At 45.0% G+C, this 18,632-nt stretch overlaps 1 protein-coding gene across 13 annotated transcripts in view; it reads left to right on the top strand.

Annotated features, from left to right (window-relative positions):
* The window catches only part of ARNTL (aryl hydrocarbon receptor nuclear translocator like), a 109,928-nt gene that overhangs the window by 47,161 nt on the left and 44,135 nt on the right, over nucleotides 1-18,632 (top strand). For 2 of the 13 annotated variants that reach the window (XM_017525769.2, XM_037737493.1), the window contains exon 1: nucleotides 934-983. The exons of 10 other annotated variants lie outside the window; for them this stretch is intronic. The gene's annotated coding sequence lies outside the window, so the exon portion shown is untranslated. Of the gene's footprint in view, nucleotides 1-933; nucleotides 984-16,073; nucleotides 16,093-18,632 lie in introns of those variants that run through there. One more of the 13 variants, XM_037737492.1, reaches the window with a different exon arrangement.

Raw genomic sequence — 18,632 nt, forward strand, 5'->3', positions numbered from 1 at the left:
TAAAACACATGTATTGACTGATTTACTAAATTGTTATTAGGTTTTTAGGAAAAGGTACAGAAGAGGATACCACTTGGTCCCTTTTTTCCTTTTTTTTTGAGACATAGTCCCACTCTGTCACCCAGCCTGGAGTGCAGTGGCACGATCTCAGCTCACTGCAACCTCTACCTCCTGGGTTCAAGTGATTCTCTTGCCTCAGCCTCCTGAGCAGCTGTAATTACAGGCGCATGCTACCACGCAAGGATAATTTTTGTGTTTTTAGTAGAGACGAGGTTTTACCATGTTGGTCAGGCTGGTCTTGAACTCCTGACCTTATGATTTGCCCGCCTCAGCCTCCCAAAGTGCTGGGGTTACAGGCGTGAGCCACCATGCCTGGCCTAGCATCTTCCTTCTTACAAACATGCACAGAAGCCATGCCGTTCTTGGATCTCAGGGACGCAGACCGGTAGCAGGCACACATTCCTGGCCTAGGCATAGCCATGCTGTCTGGTGCTGCCTTTTGTGACCTTTTTGGTGTGTGTGCTTGAATGATTCCTTCTTTCAAAAATTCAACCCTCTCTAAGTTTTGATGACAAGCCTTTCATCTCTGAGTAAGCACATTATTTCCCATCTTGATGAGGTGTGTTCCCTCTGTGTCCCTAAGAGCATGTCATCCCAGTCCTTTAAATTTTATTTTATTAAAAATTTTTTTTTAAGACTAGTCAAATGCAGTAGTGAGAAGCAGGGGAAAAAGTAGAACAAGGAGTTTGATCTGTTACAGTCTGAGCCACCAGTGAAGATAATTCACTACCTTTGGACCAGCCTCATCCCAGTCATTTAAGCCTTGGTCCGGAGTTCCTAATCCTGCTTGTCAAGCCCTGCAAAGTGAAATGCTGTACCATCTGTATAGCTGTATGCTCACCTCCCACCTCTCCTCTCCCTTCCAAAGGTTCTTATGTCATAGGAATCTACATTAGAGGGCTTCCTGTGTGCCAGGCACCATGGTAAGCACTTCACATGCATTCTATCTAGTCCTTACTGCTTTGGGGATGTAAGAATTATAATCTTTTTTTTACAGATGAGGAAGCTGAAGCTTGCCACTGCTTAGTAGTTAAGAGTATGGGCTTACAGCCAAACAGATCCTGGATTGAATCTCAACTAGCTGGGGACCTTGGGCATGCTGCTTAATTTCTTTAACCTTCTTTTTCCACATCTAGGAGATAAAGATAATATATAGAGAGATAATATGGAAGATTATATAGGTATTATGTATATAATAATATGTGTATTTTCTATATTATGAAGATAATACAGCATTGTGATAAAAATTAAATGAAATGACCAGACATAGTGGCTCATTCTTGTAATTCCAGGACTTTGAGAGGCTGAGATGGGAGGTCACTTGAGGCCAGGAATTCAAGGCCAGTCTGGGTAACATAGCAAGACCCCTTCTCTTTTATAAAAAATAAAAATTAAGAAAAATAAAAATTAAATGAAATAACATGTTATTTCCTAAATACATAAGTATGTGCTCACTATGTGCCAGACATTGTGCTGTCAGCAAATAATAGCTCATTGCAGCTGTTACCATCATTCTTATCATCGTGGTCATCCCAAAGCCACAGATTGAGTCTGTATGTGAGGCCCTGGCTGGCTCCAAAGCCTGTGTTTTTTCTCCTGTTGCTCCCAAGTTCACCTGTCTCAAGACTTTCTGGCCCCAAGTTTGCTTTCTTGCTCTTTTCTGGTTGTGCCATTTGTCCCTGTCTGGGCAGTGGGCTCAAGGTAAGGTGCAGCCGTTTCCCAGTCCCTTTTAGCTACTGACTCCTTTTCTGTCACTGATTGAGCAGTTTCTGGTGGCTGGATCGTCTGTGTAAGAGCTTGACAATCTTTTCTGATTGTCACCATCATCGTGTTTACTGTGAAAGGTCTTCCTGTATAGTTGTTTGTGTCAGCAGCATTGTCTAAATGAAACAGGAGTGGCAACAGTGGTGGGTATTCCTAGTCTATTTTGGGGTCACAGATCACTTTGTGAGTCTGATGAAATTTATAGACCCTCTTTAAAAAATGCACATCACAAATGTAAGTCCAGCATTTTTCATGAGACATTTTCCCTGAAATCTACCAAGGGATCCCAGTTAACAGTTTCTGATCTGGAAGGTTATGTGCTCTTTTTTCACTGTGCTGCTCCTCATTTACAGCCGTGGAGGGTGTAATGTTTCTGCAGGATGTTTGTATTTAAGGGTTATTGGGCAACTTGGCAACACTTGGAAATACCTTTTTCATTGATACTACCTGCCATTTGCATTTATTTCCTGTATTTGAGATATGTATTCATACATGAGAACTGGCCTGGCCATTTTGATGAGATGCACCTGCTGATTTGCACATGAACTCAAGCCATAGCCTGCATCTAGATGATAGACTGGAGAGGCTTTTTTTGGCCCAAAACATCAGACTGATAAGAATTTCATTGTAAGTTATAGACTTTAAAGGGGGATACAGCACTTTGGGAGGCCGAGGCGGGTGGATCACGAGGTCAAGAGATCGAGACCATCCTGGCCAACATGGTGAAACCCTGTCTCTACTAAAAATACAAAAAAATTAGCTGGGCGTGGTGGTGTGCACCTGTAGTCCTAGCTACTCGGGAGGCTGAGGAAAGAGAATTGCTTGAACCCGGGAGGCGGAGACTGCGCCTCTGCACTCCAGCCTGGCGCCTGGTGACGGAGTGAGACTCTGTCTCAAAAAAAAAAGGGCGGGGGATAAACTTAGCTTCAACAGGGTTTAATATTCTCAATTCAGGTAAGTGTAAATCTCTACTTTTCAATTTAAACATTTTTGAAATTTCAGTATTTAAAAAATGCTTTTTTTTTTCTTTTCAAGTTTCAATGTATGGGTTTGGAAGAAGGCAGATTCCAAGTACTTTAACTCTGTGACCTCAAACTTGCTTATAGGCCTCTCTTTGGAACATTTCCAGTGAACCATTGTGCAAGCATGACATATCTAGTAGCCGTAGGCATGATAATCGCTGGTGCCAATGGCCCTCCACTCCCTGCCTGGCTTTTGAGGTCCTGCAGAAAGAAAGGAACAGAATCTTTCCATAAGGGAACCCCCAGAATCCTTTCTTCTTGCTGTAGCTGTGCTGCCATTGTCCTCTGTAGATGGAAATGGAACTTGAATTTGGGGTGCCAGAACTGAATCCATCATAGATAAGATTAGTTGGTTACAGCTTTTTCTGATGAGCAGTTTTTCCACCAAAGTTTTTCATTTTTGCTTTTTCTAAATTATACAAAACAATAGATACTCATCACAAAGGGAGGATCATAATACTCCATACCTGGTTTTGAATTCCACCCCTATCACTCATTAGATATGCAGCCATGGGGAAAACACACACCTTCTCTGAGCCTTGATTTTCTCATTAAATGAGAGATCTAATCATTTTACCCCATAATATTGCTGTAGGGATTGAGGGAGATTGGAATAAATAATGCTTTTCTGAGAATCGGGCATGTATTTGGTTTTTTTTAGTGAATATTTATTGAGCACCTACTAAGAGCCAGTCAGTGTTCTAGTTGCTCTGTACCTAGTCAAGAGCAAGACAGAGCAGGTCTTCACTTTCCTGATGCTCACATTCTAATCAGAGGGGCTCAAGAATACATGATCACTTTAGTTATTAAGAAATTAGAACCCGGGGATAGCGTGAGAGTCATAGGAAGGACCCCTTTACATCAGACGGCCAGCAAAACCCTCTCTGAAGAGCTCAATGCTTTGTGAACCCCAGGTCCCCAGTTTTCCAGGACTCCTGCTTTTAAAAACACTGCCCCTCCAAGTATATAGGTCCCAATTTTGAGTTTGGAAAATCTGACCGCATATTAATTCCCTTGTTCATTAATGGACTTCCCATCTAGAGAGTGAGTTCCTGGGGCAGGAACTGTGTCACAGGGCCTTTCAAGGGTCCCGGGGCCAATGTGGACAACACTTCTCTTGAACACTCACCCAGTTGGGCTGACATGAAGGCCTCATGGTGGGAGGAATGGTGATTAGTTTCTAGCCAGAGCCCGTTTTGCTACATTGCTGCTTTGAACATTCTGGTTTTTAAGGAGCTGGAAGTAATTTCTCTCAGTGAGAATATGGCACACTGTCATCTCCTGATTCTCTGCATGCAGTTCTTCAATAGCTTGCTGAGGCCGTGTGGAAGCCCGGTAGCCGGGGCAGTCCCAAGTCACACACTGGCATTTGAACTGCAGAACAGTAAAAACCTCATTGCCTTTTTGGGTTATGGTATGGATTTTTAAATGACCATTTCAGCCTGCGGGATTGGGCCGTGGTGACCCAAAGTGATGAGTCAGGAAGCCACTGAACAGAAAGGCAGGCTGCAGCTGACTCACCTGTCATGTCGATAGTTGACCTACTTTAGTTTGACCTTGATTTGCCCAGTGCAATGAAAGATGCTGTTGTGAATGCACTTCTGCTACCTGATGTAAATAAAGTCCAACATGTGACAGCTCAGGGTCTTAAATGCACGTACCACTTAGGCAGGTGGACAGATGGCGGATGGTTAGCTTTTCACTTACCTCTGAATTGTAATTCTGTCGCAAGGAAAGGGCTTAATTTCAGGAACACGGAGTAATTATTTGAGACTAGATACAATGCTGAAGCAGAAGGCCTTGATTCCTTGCTACAGGGCAGCTTAATCAGGAAATGGCCTAGATGGCCGCCTTTCAAGTAGGTCCTTGCAGTAGCTTGGCAACAGGCACAGGGTCATAATTGGAAGAATTTGGCTGTGAGTGTCTGTGGGTGTTTACAGTGCACTATAGGGCAGGGCTTCTCTTATTTATAGAATATTTTGAGCAACAAGCAGCAGAAGGCTGAAAAGCCACTAAAAATCTCAATTTATTTTTAACAAATTCCATTTTTCTCCTCATCCCAGAAGGAGAACAGAGTTATTAAAAAACAGTTAAAAAATACATCATTGCAGAGCATGCCATATCTAATTATGGGGTTGCCAGCATCGGCCTGCAGCCACATTTTAAGGGCTTTGTAAATCAACCATCCATTCAATCTGTGAACTTATATGACTCCTGTTCTCCATTTAGATGTAGAGCAAAATTATTGGCAAGTGGGTGCTGATCAGAAAAAGTTCCTCCCTGTCTAAATTAGGAGATGGGAGGTATAAATATAGAATAGTATACTTATGTTCTCAAAAGGAGATAAAATCATTCTTCATTGTCCATTATACTTAGCTGCATAAACATACATCCCATTGCACTAAATATCCACTTTAGAGTTTTCACACATTGCAATGGCAGATCTGTGCCACTGAAAGGCGCAGTATTGTGATATCTCGCTGAGCCTAACCCTGAGTGATTATTGCTCATATAGTCATGAAGAGACATAAACCCAGTGCTTTTTTGCCTGTGTTGTCGTAGTGTACTAGAGCTACAAGAAGGGCCTTCAGGGAGACGCTAGTTTTAAGTACATCTCATTGTAGGTGGGGAAGTAGAGGCCTAAGCAGGGGAGTAACTTGCCTAGGGTCCCATTAAGAGTCATGGCAGAGGTGGGCTGGGGCGGCCATCTCCGTGCTTCTCTCTGACAGTGTCCTGTTGTGCTCGCTGGAGCTACTGTATTAAACAAATCTTATTTCTACCCTTTGGGGATTCACAGTCTCAGAAGACATAGACATGAAGATGGCCAAACAATCACCCCATGCATAAGCAGACCAAGTTATGTGTGTATAACAGACAGATTCATTGAGTGGTGGAGAAAATGAGTGGGGAATTTTGGAATCTATTTGGATAGCAAGGCAAAGGTAACATCAGTTGCTCTCTGACCCACTTGGGAAAAGCTTATAGATGCTATAAAGTTTTCTAATGGAAAAAGGCGCAGTACACTTGCCATGTGTTAGTGGGAGGGTAAGTATGATGCAGGGGTGGGTGGCAGAAGGCAGTGAAGATAAGTACTGCAACTTTGGAGGAGCCCTGGGTATGGATTGTTGAGGTGATTTCATGGGATACCAAAGGGAGCATAAGACTGGGGCACAGGCCAGAGACAGCAATCCCGAGTTCCCTGGAGTGCCCTACCCTCTTCTGGGAAAGCAAGTCAGTGGCATGAGTGCTGTGTTCCCAATGCTCTGGTCCCACCCCTGGTAGAAGAATAATAACTGATCGTGGTGGGTTTTTTCTGGCCTTCTGTATCTTTGAGCAGCATTCTGGTAGCCAATATCAATGGATTGGAGCTGGCCATGTGGTGAAACCTGCATCTCTTTCTTGCCCTGGGCTACATGTCAGGCACAGTGACTAAGCCAGAGTGGGCTTCAGGGAGTTACTTCTCTTTCCGAGGCTGGGAGGGGCAGAGGGACCTAGGGAAAACTTTGCTAGGGAGGGTGAACTGGGAAAGCCTCTGAAGTCAGCTGTTGGGATGCCACAGGCCAGGGGTTTTAAAGGATGTGAAGAGGCCAGGTGGGGGACCTAGACCAAGGCTGTAGCAGCCAGCATGGAGAGGAACAAGTGAGGGGGAGTGATTATGGGTGAGGAAGAAGTACTAGGATTTGTCTATAGACAGACAACCAACCAGAGAGTAAAAGACGGTGACATGCTGGGACATGAACCACCTACTACAGAGAAGGTCAGAGGTGGGGAGGGAGGAACTGGAGCTGTGGGCAGATCCAGCAGCTGGGATCCAAAGCTGGAGCCCTTGAATTATTGAATCCATTCTTTCCGAGAAGAGATGGTTCATCTTCCTGCCCAGAGAGTTTCTGGCCAGACTGGACAGTGGTTCTCAAACATGGTGCCAGGTGTTGCCAGATAGCTAACAATGAAATGTGTAAAAGAATGTCCCCAAGGTCACCTACACATATTTATTTTTCCTAATCTTTTGATACTTACAGCCACTTACCCGCTTTCAAGTTTTCAGAGTTGAGAATATATAAATTTGCACTAACAAGTACACAGGAAATGCTTGGAAGATAACTGATGAGCTTTAGTTTGGAAATTTCATTTTTTTCTTGGATCTGTATTATGATTTCATTAAAAACTAGCAATGTTTTTTGTTTGTGAAATAGTTCCTGGTTTTAAAACTGTTTCTATAGTTAATAAAGGTAACACTGTTTCATGACAGAGGCTGCCCCACCTCTGAACCAATTTTCAAGGAGCAGATTCTCCTCTCTCTCTCTCTCTCTCTCTCTCTCTTATTGCTTTTGGCCATTTCACTGTGTTCCAGCGACTTTTCCCGTGTGTGACTTGGCCAGGAGACTGACTTGGGTAAGATCCAGGTCAAGGGGTTGCGTGGGTGGGTCGGTGGTAAGGAGGTGCTGAAGAACACTAAAACCTTTGCCTGAGAGGAGGCTGGGAAGTTGCCTGTGAACTGAAATGACCCCAGGCCTCCTGTCACGGTCATAGCCCATGGAGTTGGCGGACTTGATCACTCCATATTGGGTAACCCCAGATAATAATGGCATTAGTCATCCATACTGGTTTTTTTTTGTTTTTGTTTTTTGTGTTTCTTTTTTTGAGTGAGAGAGAGAGAGAGTCTCACTCTGTCGCCCAGGCTAGAGTGCAGTGGGGTGATCTCAGCTAACTGCAACCTCTGCCTCCTGGTTCAAGTGATTCTCCTGTCTGAGCCTCCTGAGTAGCTGGGATTATAGGCACACACCACAACACCCAGCTAATTTTTGGATTTTTAATAGAGACGGGTTTCACCATGTTGGCCAGGCTGGTCTTGAACTCCTGACCTCAGGCAATCTGCCCACCTCGGCCTCCCAAAGTGCTGGGATTACAGGCATGAGCCACTGCACCTGGCCAATACTGTCTTTAAATCATCCAAAGTAAGAAAATGTTGATAGCTTATTGTCACAGCCCTATCATTTTACACATTCCCTGAATTATTGTCCAGCACTCAGCAGGTGTTCAAGAAACACTTTTGGTTCTTTGAGCCATTACTGGTCATTCCTGCCACCACTGCCACCACTGGATGGGGTTCTGAGAGCATTAATTAAAAGTTTTAAGGATTGTATATGTTAAGATTAGTCCAAAGTCCATCCTCCTTCCTTCAGGCTGATCAGCCACACCCTGGCTATCAGCATTTATTTGCTCATTTTCAAAGTGACAGAATGGTCCAGTGGGCAGGGGCATAAGGGGTCACTTCCTCTAGCTACTGACCGGTACAGGAGGATCCCATCTGCACAGTGGCTGCCCAAGACAGGCAGAACCCTAGCCCCACTCAGGTATCCTGTTCCCACTTTGTGGACATCTTTGGCTCTTAAAAATCCTCCTTTATTCTGATCCCAAATCTGCCTTTTGGCAGTGTTTCCTTGGTGACCTAGTTCTGCTCTTTGTGGCATCACAGAACAAAGGTTGGTGGGCATGGCACAATTCCACCTGAGAAGTTTGAGGGTAGTGCTCATGGACCCATGTCCCTTCCCCTCTCCACCCACTCTATCTCCCTCCACAAGGTTTATGTTCTCCAGTTCCATCAGCCATTCTTTCTATGGCATGGCAGTCAGTATTAATCCCAATAAAGGTGACACACATCCAAGGAGTGCTTGCCATGGGCCAGGCACTGTTCTAAGCTCTGTACATGAATTGTCTTATGTACTCAGAATCACTGTCATCATCCTCATTTTATCAAGGAGGCAACTAAGGAACAAGGGCTCATATTTTATCCAGAGCCACACAAGCAAGCAGCAGAGTGGAGATTTGGTGCTAGGCACTGTGACTCCATCTTAGTTGTGGTGTGAGAATATCTTACAGCCTTTTCTGCATAGTGCTAAAAATAAGCCCATGGTGCACTAGACTTGGGCTGGCCCTGCTTTAACTTATTTTGCAAGAAATCATTTGACAGGAGCCTTGGTTGAACCATTTTCTACAAAACCTTCAGAGTTTGTTTTGACAGAACAGATTGCAGGGCAGAGGCATCTGCACTGTCCCCAGCAAATGGGTTCATCCTGTAGCTCTGCCAGGCCCCACAGGGTTCATGAAGTGGTGGCTTTAGATCGAGGTGACAAATACAGGGCTCTTGATGTTTTCTTTTCCTGAACATGGTGCCTGAGCAATAGGTTTCTTGTTTAAAGTGCTTAGTCATGGTTTTATGGCCAAAAAGTAAAAGGAGAGAGGTACCTAAGAATGATAAAACTGGGTCACCTCTTCAAGTGCCTAATCCAATATTCAGTCTCAGAGAACAACTCCAGCAGTTATGGGGGTGGAAGGATGTGATGACCACCTACCCTGCATAACTGGGATGCAGGTACCAGATACACATTCTCCTGAAATGATCCCTGGTGCCTCTAGCCAGGCTCTTCTAGGAATCTGGAGAAAGATGACCCATGACTTCATCCAGAGTCATTGCTTCCTGTGCTCAGGGATGCCTGGGCTTTTCTGGCCACAACCATATACTAACAGGGTCAGAAGGGCTGAGATGCTGGGATTGAACCATCTTTCTTTTTGTGAGTTGCTTTCTAAATAGCATGCATCCTGGTCACTATTTTCTAGAGACCTAAGCAGCAAAGTAAGGGACCCTGGGCCATTGACTCAGAGACCTGGAAGGGGAGCAGCTTGAGGCAGTATAAAAAGCACTGGATAAAATCTGGTTCTACCAAAAATAGGCTATGAGAGTTACCTCACCTCCCTGAAAGGTAATACCTTTATCTGAAAAATGGGGATGATAGTAGTACTAACCCGGAGGACTGACAGTAGGATTAGATGAGACTCTGCATGGTCATAACAGTGCTTGGCACAATGTCTAGCAGTGAAGAAACATAAATATGAGAATAATAACTTCCTTCTTCCTGCACTGTCTATTCCTTCTCTTATTCTAGTCCTGCCTGCCATTGGGCTTTCCCTCTAGTTTTGTGTAAATAGCTAACCTCTCCACCTTTTTGCCTGTAGATACACTACTGGTTCTGAGTGGGTAGTTCACGCCCCCTATAGGACATCGTGGGAATGTATGTGGGTGATCTGGCTGTCATAGTGACCCACAAGGCTTTTACTGGGGGAAGAGGAGAAGGCAGGGGTGCTAGATATAATGCTTGGGAAACAAAAGATTACCCAACATCTGCACAGTTGCCTAATGCTCATTGCATTTATGTAGGCAAAGCCCTGCTTAAAATCATCTGAGCCTGGAATCTGACTCCCGTTAACACATAAACACAAATAATTTTTCCATGTTTTTAATATACACTGAATTTTCTGGGAACACAGCTACCAAGTATATAAGATTTACCTATTTGTTATGAATAGGTGCAAGCATTTCATATGTCTTTCATGATGTTTTCTGGGGTAGCTGTGCCCCAATACTTGTATATTGATTTATATATTGTCTTATTTTTAACTATATTTTCTTTCTTCTCTGTATTACAGTTAGGGCATTATATTGATTATTTTTAAAATTATAAGCGTTTGAAGGTTATTTTGTTTACATATTTCATTTCAAGAGAGCTAAAGGCATATTTGAAATATTTTTATTGCATCTTTGAAAATATGAGAGAGCGAGAGATAGTGTGTATGTGCACACATGCACACACATGCTTCCAAATTAGCTAGAAAAATCCTATGACAGACTTGAAATAAAAAGCAATGGTTTCATATCTCTTAGAAATGTCTTTTTACATAAGGATAAGTAGTAGAAGTCCAAATTTTTAAGTGCATTCATTGTCAGAGAAATGAGATGTTTTAATGTTTCCCCTGTCCCTTTTAGAAAATATGTAATCCTAAAAGATCCTGAAACAGTTTCCATTGTCATATTTTTTTCATTTTTGCCATCTCTATTTTTTCACTCCTCCCACCTGTACACATATATATTTAAAACATCCCCATATAGACTTTTAAAGAAAGAAAAGCCAGCCAGGCTCCCCACTCTTTACTAAGTTTGTTTTGATTGTTTTGTGGCCTATGCCTGTACCTCGCCTGGGTCTCACTGGCTCTGGGAGCTGTGGGCAGGTCCAAGGGAAAATCAAGGAAGTAATGAGGCTCCTTGTAGGGGCAACTTGGAGGCCAAGTTCGGTGGGTGTAGTCAGCCTGCCAGAGGCTTCCTGCCTCAAGCCTGGGCCTCTACCTGTCCTGAAGCCTGAGGGCTCTCCAGTTGGACCACGAGGGTCTGACATCCAGGAGGGTCCCCAGGAGAGAGCAACTGTCACTAGGGAACATGCTGCCCAACGCTGTACTGCGCAGCAATGCTGTGCTCCCCTTGGGTTGATGCCACGGGTAGCCGCAGAACTGACCACAGCACCTAAAAAGCAAACACATACTGTGAATGTGCCAGTGGTCAGTGCTGCCTTGGTGGTCGTGTATGGGCTGGCAGTAAGCTTTTGGCCCCTGACACTCCCTGCGTTGGCAATTTGTCAAGGCTTTCATCTAGGGTAGCAGGTGTGTGATTTCCCTCTCCTTTGTTCTTCCTATCTGGAAACTAGTTGAAGTCTTTTCTATGATGTTGATATAGTTACAGCAAATCTGAATACTTACTACTAAGTTTTGTAGTTCTGCTTAGTTCAAAAGTAACACAGCCTCATAAGAGAAGTTTGAAACAGGTAGAAAAATTGAAAGATGAAAATCACTACCCATTGTCTCAGCCCACAAAGACAGCTACTGTCAGCATTTTGTTTTATTTCCTTCCAGTCCTTTCTGTGTTTATGAAATTTTAGTATATAAATAATTTATGTCCAATATAGATAAAGATGGAAAACTGAAAAATTATAATGTTAAGACGAAAATGACCTATCTCACCAGTTGGAAATTTCCAGTCTGAAGTTGGGCATATCTGGGTTCTAGTCCCAGTTGGAGATGTCTTAATATTCTGGTGAATTTTTTCCTTTTTTCTATAGACATATAATAAGATTAGGAAACATTGTGTATATAAGTTTGTATCCTTTTTCACCAATGTATATCAGTTAATGTATATCAGTTCACTAATGAATATCAATTAAATGAAAATCTATTAAATGTATATCTATTTATATCTATTGACATATTAATAGATACCAGTGCATATCTATTAAATGAGTACTATGTAAGAGATGATGTCCTTAAACAGAAAATTTAATTTAGACATGAAGTTACTTTGTCAAAAGGTATATCAGTTTATATTCTGATACATAGTGTACTGGCCTGCCCATTTGCCACATCTTCACTAATACTGGTATTATCTTTAAAATAGAATCTTGCTAATATGAACAGTGAAAGTGTCATATTATTATCTATTAAATTTTGATTGTTATGAGATTGAGCATGTTTTTGTATATTTACTGGTCTTTATGTTTCATCTTTTCTGATTTCCTATTCATATTCTTTGCTTAATTTTCCATTGAGGTATTTGCTGTTTTGTTGATTTATAGGAGACTTTGTTTTGTTTTAATTCAGAAAAGGTAGCATTGCTCCAGTTGTCACAGAGCTTTGGAGTCAGACAGACCTGGGTTTGAATCCTGGCTTTCCTACTTGGGAGCTGAGGGATTTCAGGCAATTTATCTGACCCCTCTCGGAATTAACTAGTTCTTCTTTGAGAACTAAACAAAACAACACTAGCTAGCATGAAATAAAAATCTGGTGTGTGTTTTCTGCCACTAGTTTTTGTGTTGTTATTTTTGTTCTGATTCCTGCAGTGAGTATTTTCTCAGAAAATGGCCTTGAGCTTTACAGCATGCCATTCAGACCCACAGACACATGATACTCATATATCCAGAGCTCAGAAAAATGAAACTGAAATCACTGAAGTATGTGTTTTTTTTCCTTAAATTCCTCATGCCAGAAGGAGACAAATGAAGAAAAAAAACAAGCTGATTACATTTTCGTTAAGAGGAACTTGTAGGGTTATTTCTGGGGTCAGGTAGGATACATTTAGACCAACATCTTAGATCTAGGGCCAGGAGGATCCCGAGATTCATTATAGATTACATCATCTTCCTCCAAGTGCGCTTGCCAGGCAAATGGACAAGTGCATTTTAGAAAGATTTTCAGTGGTTCACGTTTGAACAGATAGGATCACCTGGCTAACTTTTAGTTAACCCATTGAATAGATCTGATCTGCCATTCCCCCAGCATGCAGGTTATTCGTGTCCTCATTACTGGTTTTTGACATCCTAGCACCTTAGGCTTGAGGAGGGATGGGTATGAGCCTGTCCTGCCGTCTTTCTCCTACTTGGGACAGAGCTGTTGCTTTTATTTGCTGAGTCACTGAAGCAACAGAGCATGTGCAAAATCCCGGCCCGGAGCTGGGTGTATCTGGGTTCCAGTCCCTGTTCTAGCTCTTCCCAGCCATGTGATCTTGGACAAGTACCTTACCTCTCTAAGCCTTGGTGTCATCTTCTCTATGATGCCAATGCCTCCCCCAAAATGTTGTGAGAACCAAATGAGACACGTCACGGCTGGGACCACCCTAGGCATGTGTTTGATGCTCAATAAATGGGACGTGGTCACTGTTTAGAGAGGCAGCGGTGGCAGGTGGCTGCTGTTTCACCTCTACTCACAGCAGCAGGGCCTGTGATGTCACCTAGACATCTCATAGGCATTCTACGCTGATTATGTCCTAAGCCAGCGGCTCCTCCCTGGATAAGTGGATGGCGTACAGGCACCTCTTCCTCCAGCTATCACATGGGGCATGTGCCTGGTAAGTAGCTTTGCACCTCTAGTTGCCCCCTTGGCTGGGGGCCTTTGTGCAGTTCATGACTGGGAGTCACCCCTGGTCATGACCATCAGGAAACCTATTGGTATTCCTTTAGAGCATACCAAGAATCAACTTCTCAGAATATACCAAGAGTTAACTTTTTGTCACCCTGCCATGGACACTCAGCCCGTCTCCTCTTACACCTCACTTCCTGTTGATCAGCACAGCCCCTGGAAATAATGTCTAGAATCCAGCTGCTTCTCATTACTTCTACACCTAATACTGACGGCTGAGTTACAGCATCTCTTCCTCAGACTGTTGTAGCTGTCTCCTAACTCAGCTTCCTGCCCTGCCTTTACACACACACACACTGTCTTCTTGCCACTGCAGCCAGACTTCAAACCTAAGAGGGATCATGTCACTCCCTATTTAACTCAGAGTCAAGGGCAAGATCCTTACAGGGGTCTGCAGGCCTGGCCCTCTGCATCCCCACCTTCCTTACCTGTAGCCCCCCAAGTCACTGGTCCTCTAGCACTGGGCAGCTCCCTGTGGCCCTGTGCACCAGCCGTTCTTGCCTGGAACGCCTCTTTTGCCTCTCGCCACCTCCCGTCCAGCCTCTTTGGGGCCTTCCTGACTGCCCTCCTCTCCCAGTCTGCCTCCTTCCCATCTCTGACCTTCCTCCCGAGCACTCAGCACTACCCAGCACCTGACATAACTTACTCGTTTTGTTTGCTTGCCTTCCTCACCAGAAGGTGTACCAGATGAGGACAAGGATTCTTGTGTCCCTATCCCCATCCTCAGCACTGCCATGGAGAACAGTGCCTGGCACTTGGCTGCCCTCAGTAAATATTTGTTGAGAGATTAATGAGTGATCATGGGCCAGCACACCAACAGTGTCTTCGTTATTACAGAATTGTCCCGAATTGAAATTTGGCTGCTACATGCAGTTTGTGGTGGAAATTTACGCAAATTACCAATTCTTTTACCAAAGAAATTACCTAACATATGTGGGTTCTCAATAAACTGTGTTGGATTGCCTCAGTGCTTTGGGGCAGTGGTAGCCATCTGAGGCCTCCTTGCCAGTCAGCCAAACCCTGTGCTGGGTGGGACATAACAGATGCCCCCAGCACCCTTAGCCAATACTGCTGTGTCACCCCAGAATCCCTGAGGCAGCCCAGCCCCAGCAGCAGCTGTCACCCTGCTGTGTTCCCCTTCCCCTCCTTTGGGCTTCATCTCTCTAGGAAAATCATTGTCCTTGCTTTCTCCATCTTATCTCCCTGAGCAACTTCAAAATTCTGTTATTCATCTCCCACTGACCTAACTTTCTCATTGCCCTAGTCCAAGCTTTTCACAGGAGGAGTTGTCTCTATTTTATATGAAAACAAAGGGTTTGGGCTCTTAAAACTCCATTCACTTTTCAAATTCTTTTGAGTCCTCAGTACTTTCTGCTAGAAAATGCTGCCCTCTGGGATGCCTTCCAGACCTACCCCCAGGGCACTTGTAGCCTTCCCTGCAGCCACCCTCCTCGGCTCCCTCCTTGTTCCCAGAGGTCACTGTCCTGGATCTCTCCAGCTTTAAGTTCCTTCATGTCCTCTTGCCACCCCTGCTTTCACCTCTCTGAGTTCCTGCCTCTCCAAGATTTCAACCTGAGTTTGCATCTCCTGATCTCACTTTTCCCGGCCCTCTTCTCCCCTTTCAACCGGCACAAGGCCATCCACTTCTGTGGCCATAGTGGATACCACTGAGCATGCTAGGTGTTTTCTTACATTCAATTCATTTGGTCTATACAACAATCCAGTGCAGGGAATCCCCCTCTTTACAGATGAGGCATCCGTAGCTCCTGGAGGTCACCTAACTTGCCCAGGACATGCAGCTAATAAGTGGCAGGGCTAGGATTAGAACCCAAGAGGCACTGCACTGACCACCATCCTGTGCTGCCTCTCCCTGTGCACCCAGAATCCCCTTACTCTGTTGTCCACACCCACCTTCTCCTGCCCATCTGATACCTGGGGGAGAACCCTCAGCCTCTTCCTCTACGGCTGCTTGCTTTCTCTTCTGCCAGGAAGGTCCCATACCTGGCTGGCCGGCTCTGGAGACATGCCAGCTACCCGGCCTCTCTGGGAGGCTGTCCTGGGGTCCCACCACCCCACTTTGTAGTTGGCCTTGTTCTTTTCTGTGGTGAAAGGTGCATGCCATTCCATCCAAGATCCTGTAATATTCCTTTTCTCTGCTGCTGAATGTTCTTCCCATTTCCCCCACATTCTTGCAAAAGGATGTGGCTTTCTGCTTGCATCTCGGCCTGCCTTGAGTCCACCCTTTCTTGAAAAGCAGCCTGGCCCGGCCTGTCTTGTTGGTATCCCCTAAGCCCTAGCCTGAAACACAAGCCCCTTTCAGGTGCTCCATCCTAACTCCACCCTCCCTCACACTGGCCTCTCTTCCTTTGCCACCAAATAACAGCAGTACATTCTTTTGTTTCCTTTAGAACAAGATGCAGATGTTTTCCAGAATTTTCTTCCACTTCAGGCAGTGAGTTTTTTGGTAGAAGGAGTGTTCCTCCCCTGAGTCTGTAGAACCAGGCTGTCTCTTCTTAACTATAACAATTAAAGACAAAGACAAGCAAGATAACAATGCAGAGAAATAGGAGCCAGGCTGAGGCACCTTCACTTAGCTGGTCCTTGAGCATGACTTTTTGATCCTTCTTGGTTCCATCGGGGATTGTACCCTGTGCCCTCTTTGAACGCAGGGGCATGTCGAGGCCAAGGGTCAGGAAGAGAGCTTTGGCCTTGCCAGCCTGCTCCCCAGAGTGGAAGTGGCAGGGCAGGAGGGGCGTGGCAGAGAGCATATATCGCCCCCGGCCTTGCTCCCAGATGTTGGGTGCTGGGGTGCAGAGGAGAACAAGGCCTGGACCCTGCCTGGGGAGAGGCAGCACCTGAGAGCTCTCTTTGTGGCTTCAGAACCCATGTTGTTCTCCAGGTAACGCAGACCATCCCTGGGGTCTAGGCTAGGGGAAAACCCTTTCAAAAAATTCCTGGTTCTGGGGCAGGCCGTAGGCTGAATGCGTGGGGTCTGCATGAAGGGCAGAGGACAGTGCCAGGCCAGTGAGCGTGCACTGGGCAGAGGAAGTGGTCAGAGACCACTCATAAAAAAAAGCAGGACATGAACCTCAGAGTCTGGGCTGCTTTCAGAGGAGCCAAGAGACTGGGAAATAAGCACCTTCTGGTGAGGAAATCAGCAGGAGGAGGGAAGGACCACACAGCAGGGGATTCAACCCTGAATGGCTTTGCCGAGCATGGTTCCTCTAGTGTGCCCCCATGGAACCCTTGGCTGTTAGATGTGAGGTGGTAAATGGTGTGTGGTTGCATTCACCTGGGACTCAGACTCCACTGCCCTTTCACATTCACCCTCCACAGGGCCATGTTTAAAGGTCCAAGAAGCCCTAACTATTCTCCAAGAAAAACCTAACCATTAAACCTAGCATTCCCCATACTTATTTGGCCCCTGATTTTGCCCCCCCCGCCATATAACATCATTATAGTGCTGTGGAATTAATGTTCCATGGTAGAACTTTGGGAAGTGCTTTCTGAAGAATTTGTAAATCCCTGCAGCCTCTGGACTGTGCCTATTTCTTAGTTTGCATGGAGGCTGTGCTGTACAGTGAAAGGAGTATGGGCTTGAGATGGGACTAGCCTCTGTTTAAATCTGCCTTCCCACTATACGAAATCACTGGTCTTCAGGCTTAAACTTAAACTTAAACTCAAACTTTTCTTATCTGTAAGATAGGAGATGAAACATTAGCTAGTTGTCTTATGAGGCTATTGTGATGGTTAATGGGAAGATAATAATGACACTTACAAAGGGCTTGTTATGCTCCAGACACCATTCTGAGCACTTTATATATCCTATTTAATCTTCACCACAACTGTGAGGCAGGTAATGTTATCATCCTTTTCCTACAAATCAGGAGACCAGTGACACATACAGGCTAAGTGTTGTGCCCTACGTCACATAGCTGGTAAATGTGGGACCTAAGATTTGAACCTTAAGCACTCATACATGTTGGGGTCAGGATTTGAAACTTGACCGCCGTCTCCCATCAGAGATCATGTTCTAAATCGCTGTGTTATAAAGGGTCTAGAACAGTAGAAGCACTGAGTGGTATCAGTTCCCTTTTCAGGTGATTTGTGGATATGTTAAAGGGATTGATGGTTCCTGGGACTCCAAGTCATTCTGCAGTCGTTATAATCAGCCCTGTTGAAAGAGTAACCTGCTCGATCTGCTTGCCCACTCAGATGCTCCCATTGTGACCATTCCTTTTGCTCTGCTGCCTCATCCTGGGCCACTTCAGTTTGGGTGGCTGCTCAGCGGTCAGGTGGAGTCAGGCCACTTCCCACAGTTATCTCATTCGTGGCCTATACCCCCCATATCCAGGACCAAGAGTTCCCCTGGGATGCCCAGTGGGGTGGTAGCCTGTTCTTTTCCTACACCTCAGTGGCGGACTTGGAAAAGAGCTAAGAAGACACCCCTTTTATCATTCAGCAAAGTTAGTTTGCCTTTACTGAGCTAGGGGCATACCCTGGGGGAACTAGCCCTCTTAGACCTCTGAATCCCTCTACCAACCCTCAGTAGCTGCCTGGGAGACTGGGATTCTGTGGACGCTCCTCTGTCCACGATATTGGGGGTCTTTTCCACAAAGACCAGCCTTGTTTTCATTCACAAAGTGCCCCAGATTTACAAATCTTGTCCCTTGCGGGATCCTCTCAACTGATATCCAAGCCCCATAGCTCCAAATGCCATCTCCTTGATTGATGTTTGATTTGGGGATCCGCAAACATCTAGAGCTACCAGTTGAATTTGGGTACCCAGGGACCACAAATGGGCCCGTCACACCCTGACCCCGACAACCAGTACCTTTCAGACTGAAGTTCTCCCTACCAGCCAGGCCACCGGGCAAACCCCTGCAACACCTCATAATTCTCGCCTCTTCCCCGGGCTCTTCTCCTTTTATTAACACTTCCTCAGCACCCTCCTCACCCCCCAACACACACCCAAGCCAACAAGCAAATCAT

Source organism: Cebus imitator, unplaced genomic scaffold, assembly GCF_001604975.1.
Source record: "Cebus imitator isolate Cc_AM_T3 unplaced genomic scaffold, Cebus_imitator-1.0 Scaffold39, whole genome shotgun sequence".
NCBI lineage: Eukaryota > Metazoa > Chordata > Mammalia > Primates > Cebidae > Cebus > Cebus imitator.